The following is a 14,352-nucleotide window of genomic DNA, read 5'->3' on the forward strand; positions in this document are numbered from 1 at the left end:
ATGAATCCTCTTGTACCTTTCACATAACTTCAGCAATTATTATAGTTTTCACAATCTCATTTCACCTGTTTAGAGCAAATTCCAAATATTTTAGTATGCCTTTGTAACTGAAAAAAAGTATATGTTTTATATAACCACTATGCCATTATTATATCTCTGAAAATTAACAGTAATTCCTTAATAGCATCTAACATACAGTCTGTATTCATATTTTCCTGTTTCAAAGCTGTCTTTTTATACTTGGTTTGTTCAAACTGGGACTCAAAATTACTCATCACATTTGATTGTTTTGTGTCCTAAAACCTTTAAAAAATATCACCTAACTGTTTTAAAATATAAGTCATTTGTCCCATAGAATGTTCCAGATTCAGAATTTGGCGGGTTGTGTCCTAACAACATCATTTTATTTGTTTTTGTAGCTCTTAAAAAAAAAAAAAAAAACTGTCTTAATTGCCTCTAGTTGTGGTGCATGGGCTGTAGAGCAAGCATGTGGGCTCAGTAGTTGCACAGTTGCAGTGTGTGGGATCTTAGTTCCCCAACCACGGATCAACCTGTGTCCCCTGCATTGCAGGCAGATTCTTAACCACTGGACCTCTAGGGAAGTCCCTCTTCTAGCTTTCATACCTCCTATAAATGGGTAGTTAAATCCAAAGCAGTACTGCTCAATCTCACTGTTCATAAGGGATAAGGATTTTCTATGTCTGTGCTATCCGATAGAGCAGCCATGATCAATATATGATGAGACAGTCCTTGAAATAACAGAGGAACTGAACTGTCCAGCCTGTTTTCCAGCCATCTATAGCTGTGAACTAAGGTTTAGTGCATAGGAAATAGAAGAAAGTGATGGCCTCAACTGCTGGGTCTTGTCTCTAAAAGGAAGGGGACTAGCTTTCACTGTCCCCTTCTTCAGACTTCAGATTCCTGCCTGTGTGAGTGCAGAGATGAGTCTTTCCCACCATGTAGGAAATATTTTACACACGACAGAGTGATAAGATAGAATGAACCTGGACTCCCAATACCATGCCACCCCCAGATTGCTTATGTTTAAACTATCATGGGAGAGTTATGCTCTATCTTTTAAGCCACTGTTAAATTGGATCTGACTACAAAGCGAACAGATTCTCTAATACATGTCCCATTTAACTTAGCACAGAAGCCTCCTGTAGGAGGAGAACTGTTTCCATGAATGTTAGTCATCCTTCTACTTTAACCTACTGTGTGTGTCTCTATCTAATGAACAAGGTACTGATAGGCACTTGCAGAGATGGCATACACATGGGCTCAATAAGGGATTTTCCCTCCCAAAGGCCCTCCCTGCCACTACTGAGTACTTAATTTTCCAGATGATAGCAAACCATAGCACCAAAATATTCTAGTTGTCTGGGGTCCTGACAACTAGCTCCATCACGTAGATGCCTGTAACCTTTCATCATGTAGATTGAGCTTCCCAGGTTGGGCTCGTGGTAAAGAACCTGACTGCCTGTGCAGGAGACTTAAGAGACATGAGTTTGATCACTGAGTCAGGAAATCCCTTGGAGGAGGGCATGTCAGCCTGCCAGGAGCCAGCACACGAGACCCTACCCATGACAAGGCCATAAGGGAGAAAACCTGACGGGCAAGGCGGATCAGGTTTTCAAGGATTCCAAAAAGGCTAGCTCACAAGATCCCACCCATGACAAGGTCATGGGGAGAAAGCCTGATGGGCAAGGCGGATCAGGCTTTCAGGGATTCCGAAAAGCTGCCCCAAAGCTGCCCCCGGCTCTCACCTTAAAGATGATATCTGTCTTTCTGATGCCTGCCTCAATGGACTACTCCCTAATTTCTCTGACACAGGCAGGAAGGCCTTCCCCGATCTCTTTCCAAATAAGAATTAATTTAGAACTTTATAAGTTTTTAGGGTGGTGGTATTTTATGAGATTATTTAGGGTGAAAGGAGTGTTTTAATTTGAGCTCCTTTGCTGGTAGTTTGTTAGTCAAATGTATTTATGCCCTTGGTACTAATATGCATGATTGCTTATGATATTTTAATCATAGAATAGCATAAAGAACCTGATTATATAAAAGCCCTAATAGATATAGAGCATTTTTGAGGGATGAAGGAGTTTAATTAAAAAATATAAGAAAAATTATTATAAAAGTGGTTTTTGGAAAAAAAAAAAAAAGAAGTGGTTTTTGGGTTAACGTTTGCTTGCTGTGTTTTTGCTTTTAGTGTGCTAAGGTTGTGCTATGGTAACCATTGTTAATATAGTTATAGATCTAGAAAAATAAGAGCTTAGCCCTAGTATTGTAACAATGAAATAGTTGTTAATTATTAACCAGGAGTGCTAGGCAGAGGCCGTCTTATTAGAGCCACAGAGTCTGTATGGGGTAAAACTTTTAGATAAATTTAACTGACAACTTTTGTAGAAGAATTGATGTTGGTATTAACAGGGTCATATTTTTATTATGTTGTGACATGCTGTCCTGTTGCCCTATGAGACTGTAACTCTTCTGTTAAGGTCACCACAGAAACAGAAAACAGGCCTACATTCACCTGACTTACATAAAATGTTAATAATCCCTAAGGCCAAAAGGTAATGTGTAAAGATTTATTATAGAAACGAAATGCAGAAAGCATCTTGTTCTTCCTTAAGGACAAACTGACGTAATGTAAACTAACCCTGTATAGACATGAGTGAGCATCTTGTATCCTGGATACACTCTGAGTGAGGGTATAAAAACTGTTGTCAAAAAATAAAGACAGACTTGGCCCTATCAAGGCTGGTCTCACGTGTCTTCTATCACTCGCCGACGCCGTTCATCCTAAGGGAACCCCCTGGATCCTACTGGGGCTGGACCCCGGTATCAGCCCACTTCAGTAATCTTGCCTGGAGAATCCCATGAACAAAGGAGCCTGGTGGGCTATAGTCCAAAGGGTTGCAAAGAGTTGGATGCTACTAAAGTGACTGAGCACACACACATCATGTTGACCATAAGAACAGATGCTTAATTCTGCATTTGCCAGGCTTCCTTTACCCATCATTCTTCTGCCAGAACTAACATCATTTGTGTTATTTATTGAATATCCTAGACACCACCATGCTTTCTTAGTAAATGTTGCTTTCAAACAGGATTTTTATCAATGGCAAAAAAAGGTGAAGCCGTGGTATAATGCTCCAGCTGTTCCTATCATGGACTGTATCCTTAAAAGGCAGAAAATGGAATGGATAAAAGAGAGGGAAAATCATAAATGCCAAACTAAAGCTGCATGACCAGTCGTAAAAATGAGAACAAAACCTCTACTATACTATCTTAATTGGGCATCTGGCCATCAGAATAAAATTTACATTTTCCAGCCTCCCTTGCATCTATCTGTGGCTATGAACTAAGGTTTATGGAAGTTGAATAAAGTGGTAGATTCAACTTTTAGATTGCGTCCCTAAAGAGAAGGTAGTAGCTTTCACATTTCCTTCTTTAGACTTCAGGCTTCTGACTGGTAGCTGAATGTACTGCAAGAAGCTTGAATAATTACTCCTCCCCCCTATTCTTTTTAAGAAATAGCATTTGAACAAAAGTCTTTATCCTCTTTGCTCTTCCTTTTTCCCTATTGTTGTTTCATAGCAGTAGTCTGCAAATTTCTTTGCCAGTAGTTCCTCAAAAGAATTTTTAAAACATTTGTTGCACAATTTTAAGTTACCTAAGATTTTTCAGCATGTTTTAAGTGGATATAATGTGGAGTATATTATAAATATTGACATTTTAAAATAAAATACACCATTCCTTCAAAGAAATGCAAGAGAAACTTAACAATATAGCAGTTTAAAAATAATTAGCATTCATTTAAAAGTTAGAACAAGTTCTTTTTCAACAGTCAAAAGTTTTACACCATTTTTTAACTCCTTAAACTCCTATTTGCATTCCATGTCCTTCACAGAATTCCATTCTAATGTATTACATTCCTTTGTTTGAGTGTCTTTTATTGACCATTCTCTCATACTCTGTGTAGCAAAAATATGCATATATATAAAATTAATGTTTTTAGACTGTCTGTGAATTTGACTCTAAGATTTTAAAAAATGTCTTCTAGATTGGATCAGCCATACAATATTATGTAAACACAAATGATCAAAACAATTTCCATATAAAAACATTTGATCAAAGAAAATAAATATAAAAGTTAAAACTCAGATGTTTGTCACTTTCTGAATTAGATGGAGCTTTTTAAAATATATAACTTTATGGGTGAATAATTAGTAGAATGAGACAAGGTAAAGAATTATTTCCAATCTTCACATTTTTATAGATTTCATTTATGATAAATCTTATTCATATAAATAAGTAGTTGGGAATAAAAGGAGTTTCAGGCTAATGGTATCATTTGGCTCTTTGAATTCCTTCTAAGTCATTTTTTTAAAAATATAAAAACATGTTATTTAGCATCAAAAATATATTTACGAACCTGATAGTTTACAACACAACTGGGTTCTCCTTCAATTTTATTGTTAGCAAAGAATTAGAAACCGCTTGACTTGCAAAGGATTCAGTACAGAAAAAAAGAGTTTGGACCAGGACCTGCACTTCTGGGAGAGAAGGTTCCCATGGGTAGATCCTCACCCTGGGGAATGAAAAGGGCGAGCCACAGTCTGGATATTCCAGTCCTGGAATCCTGCACGGAGGAGACAAGACCCCTTGCCTGCTGGGAAATGCAGAGAGCGTCTAGACTCTGCCTGGGAGGCCTGGCCATGTGCTGGCTTGCCAATAATCAGAGGGTATTGTGCTCTAGCCACTGCGCAATCTGAGGGTGTGAACACCCCGATCCTGCTCACTCTACACCACAGCCTGGTGCAAGATCTGGGACCACCACGCCGTGGGGAATGACTCAGTCACGAGACAGAGCGGGGCACCTAGAGTGTAATTTGGATGGCGCCTCAGAAGCCACGGTCAGCACGTGCGTGAGGTGACGTCACACGTGTGCTCAGCAGCCAGGCGCTGGATCTTCGGCAGACAGGACCCGGGAGAGGCCAGCCTGGAGGGCCGGGGCGCGGGCTGAGTGTGGCCGCGATGGCCGCTGTCAGCACGCTCGGGGCGGCGAGAGTGCCCAGCTCTGCGAGCTCCACGCTGCAACTCAGCGCTGGCTCTGAGGCAGACGGGTCCTGGGAGAAGACCGCCACGGAGGCGGCCCAGATCTCAGGTGGCTGCAGACCACCGCAACTCCTGCGGCCACAACACCCAGACCCGCAACCTCAGCCTGCTCCACACCACCGCACTGAACTAGACCCGGAACAAACACAACAGAGAAAGGGATGCAACCTTCAGCTGCTTCCGAGCGGAACTGAGCACATAGATCCTCCATGATCGCACAGGCCTCACTTCCTTCAACAATCACCGCCTTTGGCGTCAGCGCATGCACTCCAGGGCAATGGAACCTGCTCAAACCTGACCCTCGGGGGTTCTAATCCAACAACTAGGGAGCGGCCTCACCCTGTCAGGGTGACAACAGCCGTGGAGCGGAGAGGAGGCCCCACACAACATCCAGGGCAGCCTCTGGGCACCAGGGCACCAACCACGTGCCCTGTCAAGGTGATATCAGCCAGCATACCCTGAGGAAAGGCGTCACTGGTGTCCATACCAAAATCAGCCCTTACACCAGAAGCATTGGGTACACACAGCCTACACAGGGGCGCTCCCTCATAATAACACCACTTCAAGACCACAGTAATAACTCTTCCTCCTAAACTCCTAGAGACAACAAATTTAGTAAAATGAAAAGGCAGAGGAACTACTCCCAATTAAAAGAACAAGAGAAATCCCCTGAAAGAATAAATGAAGCAGATCTCACCAATCAATTAGAACCCAAGTTCAAAAAAAGTGGCAATAAACGTGCTAACTAAACTGAGAAAGATTATTGGCAGAAATATAGAGATCAGTGACCAAGGAACTAGAAGCTATAAAAATGAGCCAGACAAAACCAGACAATTCAATTGCTGGTACAGAAATTGATCTAGAATCAAAGATTAGCAGACTAAGTGACAAAGAAGAATGAATAAATGATATGGAAGCTAGATAATGGAAATCACCCCATCAGAACAGCAGACAAAAAGACAAATTTTAAAATATGAAAGCAACATATGAGATCTATGAGATAATATAAAACATGTGCCAGCCTATGTATAATAGGATCAAACTGGTCTCATCAAATCCTTTATTTTCCTTCCAGTTTTATTGAGATACAATTGACATATGACACTGTATGAAAGTGAAAGTGAAGTTGCTCAGTTGGGTCTGACTCTTTGCGACTCCATGAACTATAGCCTACCAGGCTCCTCAGTCCATGGGATTTTCCATGCTAGAGTACTGGATTGGGTTGCCATTTCCTTCTCCAGGGGATCTTCCCGATCCAGGGATCAAACCTGGGTATCCTGCATTGTAGGCAGACGCTTTACCGTCTGAGCCACCAGGGAAGTCCATGGCACTGTATAAATCTAAGATTTATAGCATAATGATTTGACTAACAGAAATCATGAAATGATTATCACAATATGTTTAGTGAATATGCATCATCTCATATAGACACGAAATTAAAGAGGTAGAAAAAAATATTTTTCCTTTGTAGTAGAACTCTTAAGATTTATTCTCTTAACAACTTTCATATATAATATATAGCAGTGGGTTTTTTTTTTAAACTGAATATAGTTCCCTGTGCTATACAGTAGGTCCTTGCTGTTTACCTATTTTATATATAGTACATTTGTATCTGCTAATACCAAATTCATACTTTATCCCTTCTCCAACAGTTAATTATATTTATCATGTTGTACATTAAATCCCTTATAACTGGAACTTCATATCTTTTGATTACCTTCATCCAGTTCCCCCACTTCTTGCCTCCGGTAACCACAAATCTGAACTCTTTTAATATGACTTTGTGGTTTTTAAAGTACAACTTATCTAGAATGCTGTTAATTCCTGTTATACAACAAAATGATTTGGTATTTCTATTCATTTCAAAATAATCATGATAATTCTAGTTAGACTGTGTTACCATCCAAAGATATTACAGTTATTTACTATATTTGCTGTACTGTAGATAGCCATACTTTTTTAAAAGTTGCTAATCTCTTAAGCTCAAACACATTTTAACAACCCTGAATTTTTACTCCCCCCCTACCACCACCACATTACTGATTTTGACATCATATTTTATTTTTGTTTGGGTGTTCTTACTGCTGATACAGATTATTTTACCACTATTATCTTTTAATCTTCCTATCAGCTTTATACATGGCAGTTTTGTTACCTTTACTGTATATATTTGCTTTTGTGTGTGCGTGCTCAGTCTTATCTGACTCTTTACATCCCCATGGACAGTGGCCTGCCAGACTCCTCTGTCTGCGGAATTTCCAGGCAAGAATACTGGAATGGGTTGCCATTTCCTTCTCCAGGAGATCTTCCCAAACCAGGGATCAAACCTGCATCTCCTGCATTGCAGGTGGATTCTTTATCTGCTGAGCCATCAGGGAAGCCCATATTTGCCTTTACCCAGTGGGATTTTTCCTTTCTTCATTGCATGTTTCTAGAAGTGGTCTTTTTTTTTTTTTTCCCTTCTTCTTAGAAAAGTCAACATTTCTTGTAAAGCTGGTTTGGTGGTGCTGAACTCCTTTAGCTGTTGACTAAAACTTGACCTCTATCAAATCTGAATGAAACCCTTGCTGGGTAGAATATCTTAGTTGCAGGTTTTTCCCTTTCATCACCTTAAGTATATTGTGTCTGCAGATTGTCTGCTGTAGTTCCCTTGTAGGTAACTTGTTGCTTTTTCACTTGCTGCTTTTAACTTTCTCTATCTGTAACTTTTTCTGTTTTAATTACAATGTTACTGGTGTGGTCTGCTTTGAGCTGATCTTGTTTGGGACTGGGCTTCTGGGACAGAGAGTTCCAGCTTGCTGATCCATTCCTCAGTTATCATGTAATCTATTAATGAGTCCTTCTAATATGTTTTGCATTTCAGTGATTATATTCTTCATTTTCATTCGGTTCTCCTTTATATTTTTCTAATTCTTTGTTTAAAATTTCTAACTTGGACTTAGCTGGGGGCAGTGGTTATGAATCCACCTACCTATGCAAAGGGTATGGGTTCAGTTTCGGCCTGGCTGCAGGGCAGCTCAGCCTGTGTGCCACAACCACTAAGCCTGCTCTCTGGAACCCACGTGCCTAAAGCCTGTACTCTGCAACAAGAGAAGCCACTGAAATGCAAAGCCCTTGCACCACAACCAGAGAACGTCCACATGTAGCAATGAAGACCCCAGCACAGCTGAAAATAAATAAATTTTTAAAAATAATAAATAAAACTTCTAACTTCTCACTCAGTTCATCGAGTCTTCTCCCAAGTTCTTTGAACATCTTTGCGATCATTACCTTGAACTCTCTATGAGGTTGACTGCCAATCTCTACTGCACTTACTTCTTCTGCGGTTTTGTCTTGTTCCTTCATTTGGAAGATCCTCCTGTGTAGCCACATTTTGTCTAAGTTGCTGTTTTTATCTCTATTTATCTGGTAGATCAGTTATATTTCCTGACCTCGGAGAAGTAGCCTTTTGTAGGAGATGTCCTGTGCATCCCAGCAGTACACCTCCCTTTGGTCACCAGAACTGTATGTTCTATGGGTGCCCCCTATTTGGGTTGCATGGGTCCTTCTGTCGTGGTGGGCTGACTCTTGTGGGTGGTCTGGTCAGCATGGCTGGCCCTCAGTCTGGTTTGTTGCCTGGCCCTGCCTTGTGTGGAGACAGTCAGCCACTGATTCTAGGGCTGGGTCTGGGAGTTCCCTGGCAGGGCTGGTTAGGACTAGTTAGGACTCAGTGAGTGCTTTCACTGCCAGAGCCCAAGTTCAGTCCCTGATCAGGGAACTAAGATCTCACAAGCTGCACAGCATGGCCAAAAGCAAAGAACAAAAATAGCCATAAACAACAACAGCAACAAAGATGCTGGCTGCAGGCCCAAGGAGGACCCTGGCCCACTGGTGGTGGAGCTGGCTTCTAGAACAGATGGTTGTAGAGCTGGGGTCCCAGATCTAGTGTTGGCCAGATGTCGGGCGGGGCCAGTTCCTGACACAGCTGGCTATAGGGCTGGCCATATCCCAAAGCTGGTGTTGGCCTGGTGGTGACTAGGGCTGGACCCTACATGGGGCTGGTGTCCAGGAGGTCTTGGGCTTAGTGCCAGCTTACTGGTGAGCAAAGACAGGTCCCCAGATCTGTGGCTGCAGGACCCAGAGCTAATGCTGGCCTGCTCATGGTTTGGCTGGATGCTGGTTTGGAAAGCTGCCAGGCTGTAGTGGTTCTGAGGCTGCAGCCTGTCCACTGAGGGTGGAGTCAGGCCCCAGGGTCTCTGGCTGCAGGACCCTGGGGCTCCAAGGGCGAGTGCCGACGTGTTGATATGCATGGCAGGTCCTGGGCTCTCAGGTGGAACTTGTCTGGGTCCTGGGGTGACTGAGAGCTCAGGCAGTCTTAAGGTAGCAAACCTGCTGGTGGGTGGGACTATGTCCCTACCTGGCTCATTGCTTGGCCTGAGGCATCCTAGTACTGGTGCCAAAAGACTGGTGGGCAGACCCAGGTCCCCAGGCTAATAAGCTGGAGGGTGGATTCTAAGATTGTTCTTGCCAACATCATTGTCCATGTGGTAGCATGAACACCTAAAAATATGAACAGCTGCTGCCAACATCTCTGTTCCCAGGGTGAGCTCTAGTTGCCTCTTGCCTCTCTGGAGACTTTCCAAGGTCAGCAGGCAAGTCTGACTCAGGCTCCTTTCAAACTACTGCGAAGCCCTGAGATTTTGTGTGTTCCTTTTAAGAGTGGAATTTCTATTTCCCACAGCCCTGTGGGCCTCCTAAAAGTAAATCCCACTGGCCTTCAAAACCAAATGTTCTGGGGGCTTGTCTTCCAGGTGCAGGACCCCAGGATTGGGGAGCTGGGTGGGGGTTCAGACCACTTGTTCTTTGGGGAGGACCTCTGTGACTGTAATTATTTTCTCCTTTGTGAGTCACTCCTTGATGGCTCAGTCCCTACAGAACCAGCCTGCCAATGCAGGAGACACAGGAGACGTGGATTCCAGCTCTGGGCGGGGGAGAACCCTGGAGGAGGAAATGGCAACCTACTCCAGTATTCTTGCTGGAAAATTCCATGGACAGAAGAGCCTGGTGGGCTAAAGTCCATGAGGTCACAACACCACTGCGCATGTGGTGTATACACACACACACCTCCCAGGGATATGGGTCTTGATTACACCATGCCTCTGCCCCTCCTTCCCATCTCATTGTGGTTCCTTCTTTATATCTTTAATTGCACACAGTTTTTCCTGCTAGCCTTCCAGTTTACATAGTTGTAACTTTGGTGTGTCCCTGGCAGAAGATGAGCTTAGGGCCTTCCTACTCAGCTGTTTTGGCCCCACCTCTGGTCTCATCAAATCTTTTGTGTCCAAGTTAGACAAGATACAGATCCTGTCATAGGTTTATCACCTGGGTGAGATAAGGGACCAGAGCCCCCATTTTCTACCAGTGGTCTTTGCTCTGATTTTTAGGGGTCCTTTCACAGAGGAATACTTCTTTAACAAGAGTCAGGGGGGTAAAGAGACTAAGTCATTGATGGGAAACTGTCATTTCTCATACTGTGCCACTTCCTGCATGCTCAGTCACTTAAAGGACTCTTTTGTACTCAGCTTTTGAGTCTATTCAGGCATTCAGTGGACTGGATGAAGTTCATCCACATTGGGAAGAGCAATCTGCCTTATTCAGTCTACTGATTCAGATGTTAATCTCATCCAAAAATGTTTAACCAAATATTTGGGCATCCTGTGAATTACTGACACACAGAATTAATCATCACAAGTCTACTCCTTGTCAACTTGTCACTCATGCAACTATACATACCTAAAGCCTCCAAAAAAAAAAAGACATTAACAAGATCCTAATTCCATCTAACATGATACAACTGTTCTGTGTACAATCAGAAATGTACTGATCCTTTCCCCAAAAGAAGTAATGCGATGTCCTTAAATGATATTTACTCTTCTCCTTGATATCCTGTAACTTAAAGACTATGACATAAAGTCAATACAGCTATGTTACACGATTAGGGAGTACAAAGGGAAAGAAAACGAAGATACTTGCTTTATACACACACACACTCACACACATTCATAACAAAATAAGGAGGAATACTCATGACAATTGCAGTCCCTATTTCTGTAACTGGTCATGTGGTCACAGCTAGTATTTATAACTACCTTCTTCCACCAAGGGCTTCCCTGGTTACTTAGATGGTAAAGAATCTGCCTGCAGTGTGGGAGACCTAGGTTAAGTCTCTGAGTTGGGAAGATACCCTGGAGAAGGCAATGGCTATCCACTCCAGAATTTTTGCCTAGAGAATTACATGGACAGAGGAGCCTGGCAGGCTCCAGGCCATGGCATCACAAAGAGTCAGACACAACTGAGGAAATAACACTTTCACTTTTCTTCCACTGACCATTCTCTATTCCCTTTGCCTTTGGTAAATACTTCAGCTGGTAGTGACTCTTACCACACTGAAGTGATCAAACCTTCATTCCTGAAAGATCTGGGCCACAGGTAGTCCTGCCTGGATTCGGTTATTGTTTGCTACTGACCTTAATCACAAGGCATGGTAATATTGATACCTCCTTAAGGGATCTTCTATATTCCAGACACACTCTTCCATATCTCTGTTGGGGAGTATCTTTCTCTTGATAATCAGGACCAGTCATCTCAGCCAGCATAGTAACACACTGTGCATTTCCTGTTGAGTCAGAGGCATGAGGAGTCCAAAGTGACCAGACAGCAATTTTAAAGTTCAGTTCAGTGAAATCATTATTCTGTCTCCTGATGAAAGCATTTTTCTCTTTGGCCTAAGATTTCTAAGCCAGTAGAGCATAAGGTCATGGGAGCAAGAAGCAAAAAAAAAATTTTTAATGTGGACCATTTTGTTAAAAATTATTTATTTTTAATTAAGTATAATTGCTTTACAATGTTGTGTTGGTTTCTGCGATACATCAACATGCATCAGCCATAGGGATACATATGTCTCCTCCCTCTTGAATCTCCCTCCCGCCTTCCACCCCATCCCATCCCTCTAGGATGTCACAGAGCCTCAGTTTGTGTTCCCTGAGTCATAGAGCAAATTTCCACTGGCTATCTATTTTGATGCGGGCCAGTTTTAAAGTCTTTATTGAATTTGTTGCAATATCACTTCTGTTCTTTTATGAAGTTTTTTTTGGTGTTATGGCCACAAAGTATGTGAGATCCTAGCTCCACAAACAGGGATTGAACCCACACCTCCTGCATGGGAAGGCAAAGTCATAGCTACTGGACCACCATGGAAGTCCCAAGAAGCAAAACTTTTGCCAGTGGGTCACTAGGGGTCGTAGTGAGCAGGTGCAGTCATGTCTGACTCTTTGTGACCCTATGGACTGTAGCCCACCAGGCTCCTCTGCCCATGGGATTCTCCAGGCAAGAATACTGGAGTGGGTAGTGATTCCCTTCTCCAGAGGATCTTCCCAACCCAGGGATCGAATGAGCGCCTCCTGTGTTACAGGCAGATTCTTTACTGTCTGAACCAGCAGGGAAGCCCACAGTGAGTAGAGCCACTTCCATTTCCACCCTTGATTCACGATTCTCAGCCTTGGGAGACACAGCAACAGTGCATTCAGGGCCTTCACAGCCTTCTGGAGAAACCTGACCCAGTCCTGCAAGGTACTGCCATCTGCTGGATGCTGTAACTGATTCTTCAAAAGGACATCCCACCATTCCACCAAGCCAGCTGCTTCAGAACAGTGAAGAACAGGTAAGGCAGTGAACTCCATGAGCATGGGGACACTGACACACTTCTTTTGCTCTGAGGTCGGCTCCTTGATCAGAAACAGTGCTGTGTAGACTGCCATGATGGTTGATAAGGTGTCCTGTAAGTAAGATGGTAGTTCTGGTAGAAGCATTGTGTGCAGAGAAAGGCAAGTCTTATATCCAGAGAACAGATCTACTCCAAGAACAAGATACTGCCCCCTCCATGATGGAAGTGGTCCAGTGTAATCAACCTGCTAGCAGGTAGTTGGCTGATCACCCTGGGGGACAGTGCCCTATCTAAGACTCAGTATTGGTCTCTGCTGCCAGATTGGATACTCAGCAGTGGCCATAGCCAGGTCAGCCTGGTTGAGTTGAAGTCTATGTTGCTGAGCCCATGCATAACTTCCATCCTTGGCACTATAGCCACTTTGCTCACAAGCCCACTGAGTTATGATGTGGGTAGCTGGGAAGGAGGCTGACTGGCTTCCACAGACAGGGTCATCCTACCCACTTGGTCATTAAAATCCTCCTCTGCTTAGGTTACCCTAGGGTGAGCATTCATATGGGACTCAAATATCTTCATGTTTTCAGTTATTCAGAGACATCTATCTATATACCTCTTACCCATATTTCCTTGTCACCATTCACGTTCCTTCTGAGTCCCTGACCATCCAGAAAAACCACTGGCCACAGCCATGAATTAGTACATAATCACATGTCTGGTCATTTCTCCTTCCAAGTAAAATGAACAGGGGCACAATGCTCAAAGTTCTGTCCACTGGGAGCATTTCCCTTCAGCTTCAGGGATGTCCCAGAAAGGGGCTGTGGTCTGCAGCTGACTACATTCCAGTGATGTATGCATACTGTGTAGAACCATCTGTAAATCTAAGTCTTCCTCTGTCAAGTGATCAATCATAGAGAACTCTCCATGAGGCCATAGGTACAGGCAGGGAGAGAGAAGAAAGTGTAGCAGAAATGGGGACCATGGGCACTTGGGCCACTTCTTCAAGTAACTTACACGTGCCCTCAGGGCCTACTTGGGTCCATCCCCTGTATACCACTTCCATTTCATGATAGAGTGCTGCCGTACAAGCCCAAATTAATGGCTTGGTGAGTCAGATCACACCTAGTTTGTGATGAGCATCTTAGGTCTTACGGTTTCTTGGTGGTGTATGGTCAAGCATTCAGTCTCTACTAAGGCCAAGAGCTATTTCTCAAAAGAAGAGTAGTTTTCTGCAGAGGTTGGCAGGGCTTCACTGCAAAATCCTAAATGTCTGTTCTGTGGTTTACCTTTAGGGGCATTCCTGGTGGTTCAGATGATAAATGACCTGCCTGCAATGCAGGACACTGGGTTCAATCCCTGGATTGGGAAGATCCCCTGGAGAAGGGAATGGCTACCCACTCCAGTATTCTTGCCTGGGAAATTCCATGGACAGAGGAGCCTGATAGGCTACAGTCCATGGGGTCACAAAAAGTCAGACACAACTGAGTGATCAACACTTTTACTTTCTTTAGGGACCTTCCAAAGGCTTCAAA

At 43.2% G+C, this 14,352-nt stretch overlaps 1 pseudogene; it reads right to left on the reverse strand.

Annotated features, from left to right (window-relative positions):
* The window catches only part of LOC122444768, a 70,323-nt pseudogene extending 60,913 nt beyond the window's left edge, over positions 1–9,410 (reverse strand).
* Between the last annotated feature and the right edge of the window lie 4,942 nt (positions 9,411–14,352).

Source organism: Cervus canadensis, chromosome 7 (assembly GCF_019320065.1).
Source record: "Cervus canadensis isolate Bull #8, Minnesota chromosome 7, ASM1932006v1, whole genome shotgun sequence".
Classification (NCBI taxonomy): domain Eukaryota; kingdom Metazoa; phylum Chordata; class Mammalia; order Artiodactyla; family Cervidae; genus Cervus; species Cervus canadensis.